Source organism: Heliangelus exortis, chromosome 11 (genome assembly GCF_036169615.1).
Source record: "Heliangelus exortis chromosome 11, bHelExo1.hap1, whole genome shotgun sequence".
Lineage (NCBI taxonomy): Eukaryota > Metazoa > Chordata > Aves > Apodiformes > Trochilidae > Heliangelus > Heliangelus exortis.
Window position 1 is genome coordinate 996410 of NC_092432.1, and position 20006 is coordinate 1016415.

At 51.6% G+C, this 20006-nt stretch overlaps 1 long non-coding RNA gene across 1 annotated transcript; it reads right to left on the minus strand.

Annotated features, from left to right (window-relative positions):
- Nucleotides 1–12168: 12168 nt before the first annotated feature.
- LOC139801268 (uncharacterized) lies at nt 12169–16167 on the minus strand. Its single transcript, XR_011728114.1, has 3 exons — nt 15296–16167; nt 12726–12895; nt 12169–12201 (listed from the first exon to the last, which is right to left on the minus strand). It is a non-coding gene; the product is annotated as an uncharacterized lncRNA (long non-coding RNA).
- Between the last annotated feature and the right edge of the window lie 3839 nt (nt 16168–20006).

Genomic DNA, 20006 nt, shown 5'->3' on the forward strand with positions numbered 1-20006 from the left:
CCACCCGTGCTGCTGCTCTCTGGGCCCTGGCAGTGACAGTCCTGTCACCCAGTGCTGCCTCTGAGTGGAGGCAGGGTGCTGCCCGCATCCCCACATCAACAACTTGCCTTGCTGCCTATGGTGCATTCCCTTGTTTTTTCTGTTGTTTCCTCAGCTTGCCTATCATATCCCAAAAAGAAAGACAACTTTGGCCTGAGAACAGGTTGGTTTTTTTTCCCCAGCAACAGCAACAAAAAAAAAAAAATCAGAGTATTGGGGTTTTCATAAGAAAACCTCTCATATTCTCAATAGAAGAACTTAAATTATTTTCTCACAAAGCCATTATTCTTAGGGAAAGAAAAAAAAAAAAAAAAAAAGATAAAGCTCCAGTGAAATTTTCAACTGGTTCTGGCTCTCAGGAAGCTGCTAATTACTTGTCAGGCACTTTGAAAATAATTCCCCCCTCTTCCAGCCTCGGCCCACACAAGCTCCGCTTCCCCCGCCGCTCACGGTGCCTCCGTGCAGCCAAAGCAAATGGCTCTGGGAGCCCAGCACGCATCTCTCCCAGATGTTCAGGCATTCCAAGGAGCATTAGGGAACGTGTGTGAGAGTGATGATGGACTCCTTTCATCATTGGACTTCCCTGGCTTGGCAGGAACGCCGGGGCTGGCGCTGAGGCCGGGGAGCAGAAGCCGTGGGGAGGTTGATGGAGCGGTGTGGGAGCATCAGCCCTTTCCAGGAAGGTTGTTGCTAAATGGGGTTATTTGTTTCCAACAGGGCTGGCTGGGAGGAGGAGGAGGGCTTTCCCGGAGAGGAGAGGAGGAAAAGTCCTCAAAAAGCAGCAGGCAGGGTTGCTGCCAGGAGCCCAATGGGCTCCGACCTCTGCTGCACAGAGGGATCTCTGGGCCAGGCTGCTTGGGGAGCGAGGGGTACTTGGGGGGGCAAAGTCTGTAGGAGCTTTTTTCCCCTCTTTTTCTTAACTACAATGGTCACTCTTCCCTCTTGCCAAGCTGGGAACCCCAAAACATGTTTGGTCAAAGAACACAAACCTACAAAACTCGACCACTGTGCCCTTCTGGGTGGATGGCATCCCCCTGCAACACAAACCCAGTTTTGGTTTGCTTTGGAGTGACTTTTTCCTGGACTTACAGCCAGGAAACTGACCTCTCCCCATCCAAGGCTCACATATAACCTACTAATTATCAGTCCACAGCTTCTCACCCACTGCCCTGCTGGTACAAGTACCTTTTTCCCATACACATGCAATCCTGAGTTATTTTTCCTGCCCCCACTGCCCTCCTTTCACACACACACAGAGTTCTTTCCAATCCATTCTGAACCAGTTTCCAGTTCAATCTGAACCATCTGGGGGCTTTACCAGCCCAAGTGGTGCACTGCACAGCAAACACTGCCCCATTTCTTCCACCTTTAAACACCAATTCCCCCAGAGCAGCCCCTTCCCCAGGTCCTTCATCCCCTGGAGAAGCACACGAGATGTAGATGCCCACCCTGATACCAGCACCTTCAGCCTTCCTGGATTTCCCTGGGCTTATTCTTAATCTTTTCATGCAATAAGTTGACTCTGGGGCTGGGCAGTTCCTCCATCCCCAGCACAGGGACCAACTCAAGACCTGCAGAGCCCATTTAATCCACCACAATAAGCTGCAAACAAGCCTGAGCATCTTTATCAGGGCACCTCATCTCTCTTTCTGCTGAGAGGTTCAAATCCTGCAATGCTTGGCCAGGCAGCTGAAGCACTCTCAGTGTAATTGCAGAGGAGTGCAGAGTTTGTAGCTAAAAGTTTGTACCACTTAAGTCCCATTAGGAAGAGGACAACTCCCACATGTGGAAAGCAGCATTATCCTTATGTAAGGAGAAAATTAAAAAATTTGGAGTGGTAAATAGAGATGGGCTGGTCTCAAGAGGGCTGGACATGATGTCCAGTTCAACTAAGTGCTGGGATGATTTCAACCACTTGTGTGTACACAAGCAGGCTGGGAGATCCCAGGGGAAGCCCTGTGCAAACTTTCTCCTGTCCTGACTGACTTTCCCTGGGGTTGGTTCAGTGTTTTTCATTCCAGATCCCTGAAGAAAACAGGAAATGTGGAGTCAGATGGGAAGAAGCCAGCCACGTTTCTGACCCAATGAAAAGATCCTGTCCAGTGGCTGGGCACAAGGATCTGGGGGATGCTTCCCAGTCACACAGCTCCTGCAGGAGAGCCTTCCACCCAGGGATGCAAATGGCTGATTTGCATAACGAAGCTCATTTACATGCAGCCCCAAATGGTGCCTCAGCAGGGTTTTTCCTCTCTCCTGCAAGTGAAGCTGTGCTGGGACAAGCCAGGAGGATCCCATTGGGATCTCCAAGCTTAGAGCAGGGACAGGCAGAGGGGACAATTCCCCAGGACTCCTTTGAGCAGCACCAGACCTGGTGCTGTTGTTGCTTTTGCCAAACTATGATTTTCTCAAAAGGAAAAGAAAAAGAAAAAACCATCCCTGGATGTGCCCCTTGGTTCACCATCACTTCCCAAGTCCATCACTTTGGAGCCCAGCTGAACAACAGGGTCACTCCAAAACCAACAGCAGCATCATGCCAGGAGCTGTGGGACTGTCTGGACCCTATCCCAGGGGGGTCAAACCCCCCACCAGTGCCCAGACTGGGACAGGCAGTGCTCAGGGTGCACCCTGGGAACTGGAGAATTGATCCAGCTCTGTGCTTGACCCCAGGGAACCTGGAGAACCTCAGCTATGGTGTGGGGCAGGCCAGCAAGGTGCAGAGTCACAGAATCACCATGGTTGAGAAGGAACTTCAAGCTCACCACGACCAACTCCTGCTGTCCTGAGCCAGAGCATCCCCTGCAGCTCCCAACTCCCTTCCTGCTCACCCCATGGGCACCTGGATTTTCTTCTGCTCTGCAAAACCTCTGCAGGTTCCCTCAGGATGCTCGGGCAGCTCCTCCAGCTCCTCTGGGCTGGGAGGATGCTGTGGTCCCAGTGGGACACCAGACTGGGGGAGCAGAAAGGAGCCTGAGCAGCATGGGGAGCAGAAAGGAGCCTGAGCAGCATGGGGAGCAGCTTGGGGAGCAGAAAGGAACCTGAGCAGCCTGGGGAGCAGCCTGGGGAGCAGCCTGGGGAGCAGCCTGGGGAGCAGCCTGGGGAGCAGCCTGGGGAGCAGCCTGGGGAGCAGCCTGGGGAGCAGCCTGGGGAGCAGCCTGGGGAGCAGCCTGCAACCCCCAGTGTGCTCCCATCAGGTCGGGTGGGTGTCCCAGTGCTGGCAGCCCTGCCCCAGCTCCTCTTCAAAGAACAACCTGCCTCAATATTTTCCTAAGCAAACAAGGCCAGCTGTGAGGTGTTCCCCACAGCAGCTCCCAGGAGCAGGGAATGCAAACACAGCAGCTGCCTGAGCCTGCACACAGCCACGGGGATGCAGTTCACACCCTGACACTCCAGACAAAACCCACTCCATCTCCATCACCCACCTGCCCAGGCTGTGCCAGGCCCTGGCTTGGAGATGGGCAGGAGCAGTGGGACTGGGAATGCAGCAGAAAGGCTGGAATCCTCCAGGAAGAGGGGGTGAGGCAGTGTGCTCATTAGCAAGGCAAAGCCAGCACCCAACAAAATGCCATTTTGCTCTGTACCACGTCACACTTGGAGGGGTTTCCATCCTTGGCAATTGGTTTGCTGCTCCTAGGCACTTTCCCTCGTGGTGCTCAGCCTCATTATTGAATTTTTAATAATTTTTTTTTTTTTTTTTTTTTTTTTTTTGCAGCGAGACTGCTGTTTCCCTTCCCACTGGGAGCAGGTAGGCTGTGATCTGTGGCTCTTCCCATCAGTCAAACCCATCTTGTCCACAGTCTCTTCTCTCCAGCAGCACGGGGACTCCTCGGGCTTCAATTATGGGCAAATCCCAAAGGGTTTGTGGAACTCAGGACATCTGGATCCTGGCTGGAGGAAACAGGTTCCTCATTATTTAGTCCTCTCCCACTGAAAAGGCTTCAGCTGGATGAGCAAAACCAGACAAGGTGGGAAGCATCAAACCCAGAGCCAAAGGCAAATTCCCAGACTCCAGGGAAGCTCGTTCATCCCTGGAGCTTGACAGCAGGGAGAGCAGTGGTGATCAGGTCACCAATGACTTTCAGAATAAACAAAAGGCTGAAGCCATTAGATAATGCATTGGCAATTAATGGGCTGGCCAGTTCCAGGCAGGATGGAAAGGGAGTTGGAAAAAAAAACGTCCTTCTCCTGGCCTGAAGTCCTCTCGCACGTTTTGGTTGGCAAATTAAATCCTGGTGTTGTCACCAACCCTGAAATGGAATCACTTTGCAGCTCTGGTGGTGGAAGGGGAGAGGAGTGACATGATGAAGGGAAGAGGAACAGGATGATGGAGAGGGATGAGGTGATGAAGAGGAGTGAGATGATGAAGAGGAATGATGTGATGAACAGAATAGGAACAAGAGGACTTCATGGTCACACCAGCCCTGGCTGAGCTTCATTCATTCTTCTCTTTTTTTCTTCCAAAATATGGGAAAAGTTGAAGGAAAGGGAGCAGGTTCCTCCCGTGCTAAGGCATTAAATGGTCATTTGAATTTTGCCAGAATAATCACCACAAAGAGATGCTCCCCTTGCAAAACTGGAGACTCCCCAGGGAATCAGCTCTGCAGGGATCAGGGGAGAGGCAGAGCCAAGCCAGTGAGAAACAGGCAAAAGTCCTGACGAGGCTTTGGTCCAACTAAAGCCAGCCCTAATTCAGCACCAGCCCAAATGCCTGGGGCTTGCTGAGATAAATGGTTCCACTTTTGGGTTCCGTTAAATAAATAACTATATTCCGAAGCTGATGAAGTCTTTTAAAAATTCATTAAAGAGAAAAAGTCTGGCGAGAGCCAGCTGAGAGCAGAGATTGCTGTCTGAAAGGTCTGAAAGCCTCTTCCAGCAGGAGCCATCACTCTGATTTGCCCAGAAGAAAAGAACAAGCTCTCCTCTCAAACCCCAGCAGGCACCACCGATCCCTGCCATCCGGGCTGGAGAAAATTTCAGGGGACGTAATTAATAAGAAGTAATTAACCTCCTGAAACTGGTGGCCCCAACCCAGTCCTCCAGGAGGCAGTTTCCTCTCTCCATCTCCTTCTCTCCCATCACCCCCACGCCCGGCTGCAGATCAGGGAGAGGAGGCAGCTCCGGCACTTTACGTGGGGACACAGAGGGGATAAGGCAGACAAAGCACTTCACATGGTCCACTACACCTTTAATGTACAGAAAGTAATTAAGATGGGAGACAAATTCATCATCAGTCAGCTCAGTTCAAAGTGCAGCCAGGCTGTATCTTCCTTCTGCATGGGTAGCGTGATGTGCAGATCCCTCATAAAACCTGCATTAAAAATTAGTCAAAGCTGTTAGTACATCGCAGCAGACCAGATGGTTGATGCTCTGAAGTGTTTCAGGAACCTCATTTTATTATACATGAATGCCTCGTGTCGTAGGCCTGGGCTGATATTTTCATTAAACACACTCCAGAAAGCATTACAGCTCTCTTGTCATTTTATTCAGCACGGATGATTTCTTGCTCCCCGGTCCTGCCTGCTCCTGGGGCACAGCTCAGCACTCCTGCCTCTGCTCGTGGCTTTTTTTGGGGATCTTCCCTGCAAGCCATCCTCCCGCTCACAAAGATTCCTGAAGGAGCAGCTCCCTCCAGCAGCTTTCAGGGCAATTTTCCTCGAGTTCAGCCCCTGGGTAGAGTCACAGCCAGGAAAGTCCCAAACCACCCCTGGGAGCTCTGCCTGAGCTGCTTGGCCAAGGAAAGACATCTGGGAGAGCCAAGGGAAGTCAGAGAGCAGCCGGAAAAATCTTCATTAATAACTCCAAAGGTGCTGCTTGGAAGCCCATCTGGAGCAGCCTGTGGCTCTGGACCTTGGGTTTTTTGCAGCTGTGATTTTTTTTTTCCTCTCCCAAGCAGTGGCCCTGGGGGCAGGGGGGTGATGGACTCATCCACAGCAACCCAGACAGAACCTTTCTTGTTCCCCAGGAGATGAATCCCAGGGACAGGAGGACCAGACCTGACCCACAGGGCTGGGTTGTTCTGGACCTGATGGGATGCTCTACATCCCACTCAAAAACCCACTCAGAAGAGAACACAGGAGCAGAGGAGAGGACAAGGGACATGGGGCAGGTAACAAATCAGCTTTTTGATGGTTAAAGAAAGGCCCTGGACCCCCCGGGGGTGCCCCAATTCCAGGATGGGTGAGTGTCTGCAGCCTCCATGTCCTACAAGCTCATCCCAAAGCAAGACAGCCCTAAGGTAATTAAATGACAGCCTGGAAAAAAAAAATGGGCATTTAAAAAAAAACCCCAAGCACCACCACATGGAAGCAGCCTGCCTTCTGATGTGGCCACAGGAAACAGCCAAAAATATTTTTTAACCCTGATTTTGCTCCACACAAATCTGCTTTAAATCACCAGGGCCCAGTGATGGCCCCCATGGAGGTTTTGGGCCTCATGGGCTTCACTGCAATAATTTGCCCTAAAAACCAGCTCTGTGTGTGTGTGTTCCTGCAGCCACGTGGGGTAAGAGCTATTTGGCATTTTAGATGAAGTTTAAATTGGCTCAGGCCATGTGTGTTACAATTTAAAATTTGTTATCTGAGCTCAACAGGCCATTAAAAAAAAAACAAACCAAACCAAACCTGAACCTTGAGAACAATTCAAACGGATGGCACTCACTCAAACAAGCCCCAAGATTGAAAAAGTGGGAAAGAAATCACATTTTATACCTACATAATTTTACAACCCCCCTGGACACAGCCCCTCACCACACAGCACCAACAAAACAACCTCTGTCACTATGCAGAGCCTCAATTTAGGACAATTTCCTTCAACCAGGAATGGAAAGACCATAAATCCCAGACATCCCTGCCATAAAATCCCATTATCAGCCTCCACCCTGACACCTCCCCAAGGGGATCCCTGTGTTTCCCCTCCCAGAGGCCAAGAAGCACCTCCTGAAGCCAAACCTCTGTTCACCCCCATGGCTTCACCTTCCCCCAGGCTCTGTCCCTGCTTTATCCACTGACCACAACCTCCTCAGCAGCCTCTTTTTTTATTGATAAAGCAAACAATTCCCTGCCTACCCTCATAAAATCAACTCTCCATCCTCCATCCCATCCCAGTGACCATGCTCAGGACAAGCTCCTCTGTTGACCACGGGCTGAAGCCACCTGAACCCACAGCAGGCACCATTTTACTGTCACAGGGGCCTTCCAGTTATCCCATGGAAATGGAAAGGCTTTTTCCTGAGACCACCTCCTCTTTTTGCAGCTCCAGGCTGGTGAGCACCACAAAGCTTGGATTAAAAGTGCTGGGCAAAACACAAGAGCTGAAATAAGGGATGGGGAGACCAGCCACGTCTGCTCCTCCATGCAGTGACCTTGGCAAAGGGACCAAACCCTCAGAGCAAAGCAGCAAAACCCCTTTCCCCACCCATGGCCACACAAAGACACAAATTTGTTATTTGCCAAGCTCCCAGCTGCTCAGAGAAACATCTGCAGGGTCACCCATCTCCCAGGCTCACACCTCCCACCCTGTCTGCCCAGATGGGGAGATCCTCAGGGCAGACACTTGCACCTTTCCACACCTCAGGACAGCAGCAGCCTCTTTGGGGTCATTCCCCCCCCCCCCATGAGCAATGCACCCCAGCACCTCCTCCTCTCTGGCATTGACCAACACAGAACAAAAGCAGATTTTCCCCAGAGCAGGAGTGTTCTGGGTCATTAACCAGCCCAGCAGAACAAACCTTCCCAGCCAGGTAATCACCCCCTGTGCTCTGCAGCTGGAAACCCTGATTTTGACTGAAAAGCAGCAGTGTCCCCAGGTCACACCTCAGGTAACCACAGACACCCCCCCCTTACCTGCTCACACCCAGGACCCCGTGTGCAGGACCACCTCCTCCTGACCTCCTTTTCCACCACACATGTCCTCCAGCCACTTCTTGAGATCCTACAAAACCAGAAAAAAAAAAATAAACCAGCTGTAAAGCCTGCAGTGGAGGTTATGAGAAGAAATGATGATTTTCACCCCTTGAATCCCACCCAGCCTGGCCCTGAGCACTCCCAGGGATGATGTGTGTGGGAAGCAGATGACAGAAAACTCCGTGTTTGTCCCCAAACTGCTCCTGCTGGGGTTGGCTGATACCTAAATACTGTTAGAGCAGGCAGATAGACATGTGTGTGTCTTTCCTCTGCCTTGCCCTCTGCCCAAATTTCCAAGCAAAAAGGGTTTTTTATTTTGTTATAAGTGGTTTTTTTTTGGGGGGGTTTCTCCTCCCCCTCCAGTGGCAGAGATGGTGGGATCAAGGTTTGACTTGATCTTTGGTTTCTTCTAATCAAATTTTTCTGGAAGACTTTTTTTTTTTTTCTGGAAGACTTCTGTGTAGCCATTCCCCACCATAATTCTTTGAGGAAAACTGGGGAGTCCTGGCAAATGTTTTCCTGCCTCCTTCTCCAGATGAATCACTTGTGCTCTCATGTTGCTTTGGGCTGGCTTCCCTATTGACTTCAGTGCCTGGGATTTAATTAGAAATCAAGGGATGTTATTTGGAGCCATAAAACTACCTAGCATTTTTCCCCGTGCAGTGAAATTGCAGTAATAAAAAAACTAAGAAAATTAAATATTTGCATATTCTCTGGACAACCTGGGCCAGGGTCTCACCACCTTCTCCTCTCCCCTGTTTATTTCTCACTGAGCCTCTCTCCTCACTGCTGTGGAGCATCCCTGTGCCCATCCCTCCCTCTGGGCTCTGCTGGAGGGACAGAGACCCTGGGACACCAGGGCAGTGCCAGCTGTCCCAGGGCAGGGATGGATGAGGTGGCTCTCAGGGCTCTGTCAGCACCCCCCCTGCCCCTCCACGTGGCTGTGTCAGAGCCAGGCAGGGACTGGAGCAGCTTCTGGCCATTTCCAGGGCTATCTCCATCCATCAGGAGCATAACAAGTCCATTACAGGCAGCTGACAGCTCACAACATGCATCTCTGCCCTCCCAATCTTTGTGCTGGAATTATCTGCAACCTCCTGCTCCCGAGGTGCTGCTGCCTGGGCTCCCACCATCCATCCATACCCTGGGCATTCCCAGCCCTTCCAGGGGGTACAGGAATAGGAATAGTGCTGGCAATGTTGGGAAAAAAAAAAAAAAAAAAAAAAAAAAGGAACTGCACAATGCATTTTCAAATTGGAAAGTTTCCAACTTGCCCCAGAGAGGCTGCCCCATCCCTGACAGTGCCCAGGGCCAGGCTGGATGGGGTTTGGAGGAACCTGGGCTGGGGAGAGGTGTCCCTGCCCATGGCAGGGGGTAGAACCAGATGATCATTAAGGTTCTGTCCAACCCAAACCAGCCTGGGGTCCTGGGACTCTCTGAGAAAAATCCCCAGCCCCACTGAGGGTCCCCTCCTCCTCCTCCTCACCAGATCTGCTGTGTACCTAAAAATTAAAAACCAGCTGTACACAACATCCCCACTCCCAAAGCCTCAAGAGCAAGGGGGTTACTGGCTGGCCAGGAGTCCTTAGACACCCAGCAGCAGCCTTGTTCCCTCATTTTCCTAAAGCTCCCAGTGATCTCTCACAGAAACCTCCTGTGAGCTCTTCCCTTTATCCTGGTTATGGTTTACAGTTCTGTGTTTGCCTCTGGACAAAGTGAGGCCTAATTAGCCACAGCCCCCTATTTATCATTTATCATCAGCTAAAGCACGTTGCAGCAGGGAATACATTTGGTATTTCTTTTTTTGGTTTTTTTTTTTTGTTTTGTTTGCTTGTTTTTTGTCTTCAAGGAGGATCTTCAGCTTCTGCCAGCAGCACTAACAACCTGTAAAGCAACAAGGTGCTGCTGATGGTCTGAGACAGGTCTAGACAAAACCATAATTGCCTTCTGTGCTGTTAGAGTTCATTAAGGCAGACAGGCTCTTCTGAACCTCTCCATCACTAAGCTCAGTCCCAAATATTAAAGGTGTAAGAAGGAACAGCCCCCTGACCTCTCCTGATGTCCCAAGGACAGAGCCCAAGCCTTTTGGGGCAGTTCCTGCCTCTCTCTGAGCAATCACTGCAGAAAACCAGAGCTGTTACCCCACACCCCTGTGATGCTGTGAGTACCTGTGCTGTCCTGCTGCAAGTTTTCCTCCCTGCAGGAAAAGCCCAGGCAGTGGCAGAGCAGGACACACACACCCAGGTCAAGGCATCAGCACCCAGCAAAGCCCAGCCCAGCCCCCAGGGCAGCCCTGCTCTTAGAGGGTATGGTTAATGCCAATTAACACCCTCATTAGGGCCACAATCCTCCTGGAGCAAGGCACGGAGCAGCTGGGTTGGGATGATGGGAGCTGCAAGGTGAGGTTGGCTCATGCTGGTGAGGTTTTGCAGATGTTTGGTGAGGTTTTGCAGATGTTATCTCAGCCCACTTGCAGCTCCAGGAGCTGCCACAACCCTTGGAGTCACCTCTCCAGGCACCTTTGTATTCCCAGCAGGAATAAAGAGCTGGATCTGCAGCTCCCAGCACCACCAAGGCTCCAGCTCCCCCTTCCCTCAGCTGGAAGTGCCAGTGCTCCTGCCCAAAGCTCAGGAATGGGATGCTTGGGGTGAGGGATTAAGGGGATTCCAAGGGGAAAGGGATCACCTGGGTTTGAGGGATTTCTCCTCTCAGGTTTTCCCATCTGCCTCATGCAAAAAACTTCTGGGGGCTTCCCCAGCTCCTTCAGGCACCTCTCCCAGTGCCACCAGCTCTGGCTCATGGCTGGGGACACTTCCATGGCACCCAAACCATGGCTTTAAGCAGGAGTCTGCCTAACCAAACCTCTTGGCATCTTTGCTACTGTTTACAGGCTGTGTTCATTAGGTAAAAAAGGTTCATGAGGAGCCCTCTGCCAGGAGCTCCAAGCTCCCCCAGCTTTGCTCCAACCCCCAGCTCTCAGCATCCCCTGGCAGCACGGAAAACCTGCCAGGTTTTCTCAGCCAAGCCAGAAGCTGGGGAAGGGAAAAGCAGGAGACAAGATAATAAAGATGAGCAAAATGCTTTAAAGGAGGAGGTCGGGTGCTTTTGCTCTGGAGGTGCTGCCTGGAGACTTTAAACCCAAGGCAGAGCTGTGCAGCTCTACCCTGTGAGCAGCTGGAGGTGGTTTGGTCTCCAGTTCCCTCCAGAAGACTCAAACTGGACCCCCCCTGCCCCACACTGTGCCCCAGAGCCCACGTCCCAACCTCCCACCCAGGACAAACACCTCTGAGCCCCCCCAGCTCAGCACCCATCAGCACCCATCTCCCTCCCACAGACACCTGGGGGGCTTGCTTGTCCCCCCACAGAACCTTCCAGAACCACCCAAAGGAAGCACCAGAATAAAAAAAAAAGCCCTGAGGGGCTGGGGAGGGAGTTTGTGGGGGGAACTCCCCCCAAGCCACGGGTGCTGGGACAGGAGCTCCCAGGGTCTCAGCAGGCTCCAGTGACAAAAGCTGCTCTCTAATTAGCATAATAAATGACTTTCATACCCTCCAGAGGCTGGAGCCCCATGCAAATCCATCTGAGCACTCCATCATTATCTCTTTGCTCTAATTAGGCTTCCCAGCACCCAGGGCAGGGTGGAGCCCACACAGGGCCATCCCTTGCTCCTTAATGATCTCCTCCCTTCATGGCAACAGCTGGAAGGGATGCCTGGGCCTGCAGACAGAAAGGGCATCTCCCTTTCTTAAATGCACCCCTTGATCTTTTTGGGTTTTTTTTTTAAAAAAAAAAACAACCTGAAAAAACAACCAGCAAGCCCAGGATCAGCCTGGCAGGCAGGAGCTGTCCCTGTGTCCCTGTCCTGCTGCACCTTCATCTCTGGTGCAGCTCTTGGAGCCAAGGAGCCTCTTCAGCTGGTGGCAGAGAGGGAACACAACCCCCTTCTCAGGAGGCAAAGCACATTTATTTCCCTCCTCCTTGGCTGGGAGGTTTCCTCTGCTAAGGCTTGGGCTGTCATTAAAAACCCACAGTGGTTTGCTGGATGGTTTCTAGACCCCACATCTCTCCCCACATCTGTCAGGGTGGTTCTGGCATGGTGGGGAGGGGGCTGTGGCCAATGGAGAGGGGAGATGCTGGTGGGTCCTTCCCTCTCTCAGCCTCCCTGTTTTGGATAAATTTAATGTATGAGCAGCACCTACTTGTTTCTCAGGGGATCTGCCCTCCCAAAGCTTCCCACCAACACCTCCCAGCTCCAAAAGGAAGTCTGGAAAAAGGAAAAAAAAAATAAAAAAAGTTATAAAATCGTAACTGGCTCGAGGAAACCAGGGCTTACCCAATCCCAGAGGGCTGCATCTGCAAGGAGAAATTTGGGATGCAACCAGGAGAGGAGCCAAAGCAGTGGCCATGCCCCATCCCGACCCATGGGAGGTGGCCAAACCTCCCCTGGCAGAGCCCCAGGGAGGAACACGACCCCAGAGCAAGGGAAAAAAAGGCACAAATCATGTGTGTGTGTGAAGCCTTTGGGTAATTCACATCACAGGTGAGATGTCTGGGAAAGCTGCACCTCAGCCTCCCCATGTTCTGCTAATTAAAGGCTTATTTAGTTACGGGAAGCCCTTTGTGGGAGATGTTTCACACAATCCAGCCTGAATTTTATGACCTGTGGGCTCCACTCAGTGAGTAAACTGATGATCCTGCCTTGTGCAATGCTCATTAAACCTTCACACTCTCCAGCCCAGCCTCTGCAAGGATCATTTTCCTAATAATCATATAAAAGCACCCACTCACCCCAAATTCTTCACCAAAATTAGTCCCTGACAGCCACCCGGGCTGAGACTTCCCATGGCAGGTCAGGAAATGCTGGAATCTTTCTTTTTTTCCATGTTCTGCAGGTGAGGGGTTCCATGGATGAGGAGAGGGCTTTGTGCACCCAACAGGGACCTGGATGATAGGGAGAGCTGAGAGCATTGAAACACAGATAAAATTAAAAAAAATAAACCATAATTCCTTATCCTATAACCCCTCTGGCTGTCCCTGTCCCTGTCTCCCACCCTGGGAGCACCATTAATGTTTCCATGGCTTGAGCTGAAAAGATTTTGAAGAAATCTTTTGGTAAGGATTTTGGGGAGACAAAAAAAAAATAAAAACCCCAACAAACCCCAGTGTGAGATGGCACCAGGGATGGGTACCCTGTGGGCTGCCACCTCCCCCTGCCACTGTCCCCACCATCTGATTTTGCTCCCCAGCCATCCCTGTTTTTTTTCCAAGAGCAATTTGTGCCCACGCAGGGTTTTATTGAAGTGTGCCAAACAATTCTAATTTATTCCTGCCAGCTCAAATGATAATTTCTCTCCACTCCTGTTTTACTAAATTGCTACCTTTATTTTTGCAGTGTGTATATAATTACCAAATGTTACTAGATCCTACCCAAAATTTCTCTCCTTGGAATAGGGAGGATGTCTACTCACTGCTGTCACTTTTTTTTTTAAATGTTATGATTGATAAAATTAAACTGTGAAGCAAGGCATGAAATCTGTCTCGTAGACACAATTTTTTTTTTTTTTTTTTTTTTTGGCAACAGGAGAAAACAAAGCCAGTCACAGAAAATCTCACAAAATGATTCACTGGAGAAGGGAGGGAAACTTGTGGTTTTTTTTGCTTGAAGAACTTAATAAGACATCCACAGCAACTCCAAGCTGTATTGTTATATTCAATTACTTATGAGGCCCCAAGTTTCTCCACTTTAATTGCTTGAAGCAGGAAAGCTTTAGTCACAGTGTAATGTACCCAGGCATGTATGGGGTTTAATGAATCATACTAACTCTGCACTCTAAGCAATTAGGTAAATCTAGCTGTTAGTTAGTGAGGCATAAAATAAATTTAATCTCTCTTCAAAAAAAATCAATTATAGTGCTGTAATGTATAATTCAATTTGGGTCATGCTACATAAATTTTCTGGTTTTAGTGTGTTTTTCAACCGCTTGTTATTTGATTTTGCAGGCTGCAAGTCTGTGAGTTCAGGGAGGGGGGGGGGGGGAAAAAATTGCTTTTTAAAGCATCAGAAACCTCCTCACTGCTGCTGAAAGGGCACAGCTGGGGTTCCAACACCCAGGTCTGGAGCTTCCCTGCTCCTTCCCAGCCCTCCACACACATCCCAGCAGCTCCCATCCATCCCTGACCCCCCCTCTGCTTCAAGGCTGGCTTGAACACATCCCACCTCCTCCCCGCCTTGGGGAGGGCCCCAGGCGATGCTGGGGATACAGATGCATCCAGGATTTCAGGACCTGAGATCCCCAAAATCCACTGGGACACATGGCACCCATCACAAAGACCCTGGGATGGCACAGGGAGCAGCAGCAAAGGGTCCCAGAGCCCCAGGTGGACACTGGGCAGTGGGAGCTGCCACCCAAAGTTGTTCCAGACTTTCCCTGAAGAGCTGCTCCACAGCATCCAGGCAAGAGAGGGAGGAAGGAGAAGCCTGAAGGGGCTCCAGGAAAGCTGGGGAAGGGCTTGGGACAAGGGCCTGGAGGGATGGGATGAGGGGGAAGGGTTTGCAGCTGGGAGAGGGGAGATGGAGAGGAGATTTTGGGGAGAAATTCTGTGGGGTGAGGGTGCTGAGCCCCAGGGTGCCCCCAGAAGCTGTGGCTGCCCCATCCCTGGAAATGTGGGAGTTTGGATGGGGCTTGGAGCATCCTGTGGGGGTGGGAGGGGTCCCTGAGCATGGCTGGGGGGGCACTGGGGGGGATTTAAGCTCCCTCCCAACCCAACCCCAGGCTGTCATTCTAGGAAATCCCTTTCCAGAGCACAGCTTTTGGTTTCAGCATTCAGGAGCAGGGTGTCCCAGGGCCAATGGTTCACCCTGCAGGGAGGGAGATGCTGCAGTGAGGCTGGGAGCTCAGGAGCAGCCTGGGAGAGGCAGGAGCAGCTCTGCAGCCTTGGCACAGAGAGAGCAAATGAGTCAGAGGCTGATGCTGCAACAGGGGAAAGGTTGGGTGCAAAAAGCACCCAGGGTGGTAATGGCAGGGGGGCACTGGGGCTTTCCTGTGAAACCCATGGTGGCAGCAGCTGAAGGCTGAGAACCTCCTGAGCCACCCTGGGAAGAGGGCACAGCCCAGGATGGGTTTGCACCTCTGCCACGGGCCTCACCAAGGGTTGCAAATGTGCTTTGTTTTCCCACGACAGCAAAAAGAAAAGGCTTTGCTGGCTCTTGGAGAAGCCAAAATTCCCCGGAGGAGCAAGTGTTCTAAATCAGCCTTTTCCAGAGGGAGTAAGGGAGGTTATCTAGAGAACCTGGATTTTTCCCAAGCAGGTAAAACCCCAGTGTCCCACCTGGACCAGCACCCATCTGTCCCACCTACCCTGGAGCTGAGCCATCTGGTTGTGCTGTGTGGGGAGTGATGAGACAGATCACCCAGACACCTCCTGGGGTGCTGCCAGCAGTTCTGCGGAGCCAGAACCTGGGATTAAAGAAGGATGAGAAGGATATTAACAGCTCTGGAATAAAGATGAGCAGGTGACACAAACAAACCTGATTCACCACTAACTGGAAACGTTGGCAGCATAATCCCTGTGCCTTGCTGCTGGATGTAATTGAAATCCAGCTCAGCAGGACAGCCCTTCCCAGGGATGCACCACTGAGCCCTCCCCACAGCCCAGCCTGGGTAATAAAGATGTATGAATTGTCCCGATTTATGGCCTTCTAAAGACAGCTTTTCCATTTGCCAGGCACTTGGGTAACATCAGCACCAGTCACAAGAGCAGCTGCTGCCCTGCTTGGTGCAGAGGGAGCTGGGGCAGTGTCCGGAGTGAGCCCCAAGGATGCCTGGAATATGGCAACCCGGAGAGGAGCCAAGGGGCAGGCTCTGCCCTAAAGGGTTTCCCCTCTCCCAGCCCAATTCCTGCCATCCCCCATGCTCCTGCCACATTTTACTGGAAGGTTTTACATCCCAGGGAAGCCAGAGGTGTGAGTTCAGAGGCGATGCTGAAGCCTCCTGGCACAGCACCGCTGCACGCAGAGCCCCTGCACCCAGCCAGAGAGCTGCTTAATCTCCTAATTAAGCTTCGCTTCTCAGTGGGTGATCAGAGCTTCACAGTTTATTAAAGCCTTTCCTCTTTTGATAATCTTTGCCTCTGCATTTCTTTTGGAGGAAGGATTGCATCTAAAGCTCTCTCCAGCTGCCCAGACCCTGACAAAACAAACCACGCCAGCCATTTCTCTCCTGACGGGTATTCTCTCCACTCCCACATCTCCCTTTTTGAATTTAAAAAAAAAAAACCAGAAACAGATATTTATGTTTATTCACATCGAGTCCATTTCCCAAGCCCTGCCTCCTTCTAATGACTTTTCATGCAGCTTCCACTTGCTTTTATTTAATACCTTTATGGAATGGCAACATTCTAAAACCCTTCCCTGGCAATCCGCAGCCACTCTGGGGCTCCGGGGCTTGCTAACAAATACCCAAAATAGGAGGCAGGAATAATTAAAGGAACACCACGGACCTCAGTGTTACATACTGTCTGGCTTGATCCATGAGATAAGTGTTATTTAAAATCCACCAGCCAAGAGCTGATTTTATTATAAGCACAACTTCCCAGCGGCAAAAAAACCCACAAGCCCTGCTGTCAAAATAACCCCTTGCTATTGTTAGGCCAGTTCAACTTGTTGCCTAGCATTTTCCTCTCCTTCATGGGAGTTCATTCCCTGTTTTTTTGAGCTCTCTGCACGTGGTGCTGGGGAATCTCCCCCCCTGCACAGTGGTAACTTGCAGCCTGCCCTCAAGAAGCGACGCTGGGTCCAGCGTTTTGCAGCTGGTGGGTGCAAACCTGGCAGGTTTTTATGCAAAATGAACAATGTTCAGGGTCGGTTTCCCACGTGGGAGGTGGGATGCACGCACAGCACAAGGGAAAAGGGATGAGCTTCCAGGGCTGCATCCCCCCCAGGGATGCCCGAGCATCCTCTCGCCCTCCCCGACACGGGACCCGCGGGCAGCGGCTGCCACTGTGCTCTGGTTCTGGTACTGCAGAGATTTTAGGATTTAAAATTAAAACTTCCAAGCTAACGTGCCTGGCCTTAAATTACACCAGCGAGCAAGGTCTCCTGGATGAGAGGGGTTATTTGCATACCTCAGAAGTTGGGCTTACACCGTTCCATCCCCGTTGCTGCCATCTAATAATAACCTGGGATGAAACCGCGGCTTCAAAGCGGGAGGGGAGCCAAGGGCCAGGTCAAACCTTCCCAGACAGGGGCTTCACCGAGGACCAGGAGACTCCTGAGGTCCTGCAGCCACCTGCACGGGGCATCTGCTCCAGCCCAGGGCAGCAAACACTCCCCTGGGGGTGCCCATTGCTCCTACCCAGCCAGAGCACCCACGGGTCCCTGGGCAGTCTTGGTGCTTTGCCTGGTCCTGGTACCCCCCCTGCCATGGGTACAGCCTGGGGAGGGCATTCTGTGGGGCTAAGGGCAATTAACTGCAGTAATTACAGGACCAATATGGAAGGGTGGCAGCCCTGTGCTCCTGCCATGCTGAAATTCCCCCAAATCCATTTTTAAAGGAACCCGTTACCTTCCCCGCTGCCCCCAAACTAAGGGGGGAGGAGAGGTGGAGGGGCTTTTAATCAGGGCACTAACGAATGCTAAATTAGGAGTGAATTAGTGCAAAATAATCGTTAAGCTCTCCCTAAAGTTCCTAAACTCAGGCAGACCTTTCCCATCCTTTGATGTGCCTAAGTTTTAATAAGGCCTGGCTGAGTTCCAGGGCCACGGGGCACACGTGAGAAATTGTACATAGGAATATCTAATTGCCATGTGCACGGCCAGGAATGCTCACACACTCACACACTCACACACACACACACACACACACACACACAAGGATGGTGTCACAACACCAACCAAGCCCATCCCAAACTGCCAGGCTGCTCGATAGCATTTCTTGTCCCGAGCTCCTCTTTTCACACTCGCAGCAAACACGACCTTTGTCTCCGGCTGCCAGCTGCTTATAATTTTGACAGATGCAAGCACATTTCTGGGAAGCCTTATCCATTCGGTGGCTAAAGATCAACAGGCTCGGCGCAGGCTTTAGGAAGATTGATTGGCTCAGGAGAATCCCATTTGCAGCCCCAACTGAGAATAGGTTTACCACGGCGAGGCGTTAATGACTTTGATATCGAGGATCTAAATATGTCAACCTGCAGACTGGTGTTGGTATTAAGGCACGCTATATTTATACAAAACAGCCATTAGCAGAATGCTAATTAATGTGATTCGGTTTCCAAGTAAATCCCAGCCCTTCCAAGTGGTGTAATGCAAGACTTTTATTTTAATCTCCCTGGAACTGCAGGGCTGCTGCTGTGCCCGGCCATTCCCTGGGATTAGCTGGGTTGATTTTTGCTGATGTTTCACGTGGCACCCCCGAGGTGTGGGCAGAGGCAGCGAGGCTGGGTGCTGCTGGGTGCTGCCTAACAGCTCGGAAAGGAAAATCTGACCTGGATGAGCACAGAGCCAGCACCTTCCCTAGCAAACAGGTTCACACACACACAAAAAAAATCCCTGGTGGGAGCCCCAGAGCTGCTGCGCACCTCGCAGGGGGGAATTAACACCCTGGGATTTTCTCCTGCTGATGCACAGGCTGAGACTTGGATACTTGGTACCCCAGGGAAAAGGAGGAATGGGCTGGCTGATCCATGCTGCCCTTTGCTGGGCAAGCCAGCTTCCAGCAGCCTGGAGAAATCCTGGGAGCTTCCCCAAGGGAAGAGCTCTTCTGCTGCAGGAGAGGAGTCCGAAGCCTTGGCTGACACCCAGCTCTGCTCCAGCCACTGCCAGGAAGTGCACATCTTGGCTCATTATGGCAGATTTTCACCCAAGATGGTGCCAAGCCATACCTCCAAGATGGGAAACTCAAGAGCTGTTGCAGGCTGAGGGGGCCAAGTCAATGCCAGCTTGGGTCAGTGACATTTGTCACGGGGATGCTGCCAGCACAGTCTGTGCTCAGGGTTGTAACCTTGGAGGAGCCCCAGGACCCACCTCCTGCCTCCACCCACAGCACAAACCGGTCTGAAAACCTCCAGATTGGGCACTGGGCTACTACTGCCCACCACAGAAGTGGAGAATTTGCTCCAGGAGTCATTAAAAGTTCAGGATCCTTGTGGGATTCCCATGGAGAGGACATTGGGAGGGATGAGCATGCTCACCTTGTCACATTGTCCATGGGGAGTGAAGCATCCTACTCTGGCCCTGATGCCACGGGGAGAGGCACTGGCAGAGCAGCACCAAGCAGCAGCCCAGACCCTTGGGAAAGGGGCCCTTTTATTTTCCTCTCCTGCTGGGGGGTGTCCTGCATTTTCTCCCATCGCAGCTCCCCTGGTTCTGGGGTTCCCCCCACGGGTCCCCACCCCAGCCCGGGTTTAAGGCATCACCCACAGTGACCAGGTATCCCCACGCTCACATCCATCCCCACCAGCACATCCCAGGCCTCCAACACATTCCAGCTGGGAGGCTGAGCCATAAATCTTGCAGGGATCTGCTGGAGCTCCCCGTGACCCCAGTGTGTGTCTGCTTCCTCCCACCACTGACACGACTACTGCTGCACACAACAGCCACTGCACGCTGACAGGCTGCAGGAGGGGAGAAACATCTGGCTCTGCTCAGTGCTCCAGCACACACAGGAAAAAAAAAAAAAAAATTATATATATATATATGTACAAAAACCCCATGTAATTCCCTCTCCAGCTGTGCTTTAAACGCTGGTGCGCTCAGTGCCTTCCTGGCCACATTTGCAGCCTTCCAGCAAATGACTAAAAAAAAAAAAAGGAAGGTGTTTTAACACCCTGAAAGCTGCAGCCTGAGAACAGTGAGGGGCACGGGGTGGGCTGAAGGGAATAGGGGCTGAGGAAACAGGGATTAGGAGCATAATCCTGCTCTCCCAGTGGCTTTGTGCCTGTGGTTAAATTGGTTTTCCACAGCTCCAGGCGGGCTGTCCCCAGCCCTGGGCTGGTAAGGATGTCAAGGAGGTCACTGCAAGGCACCCAGAGCTGAGGGTTGGTTAAGTTTCCCCTCGTTAGCTGCAGAGA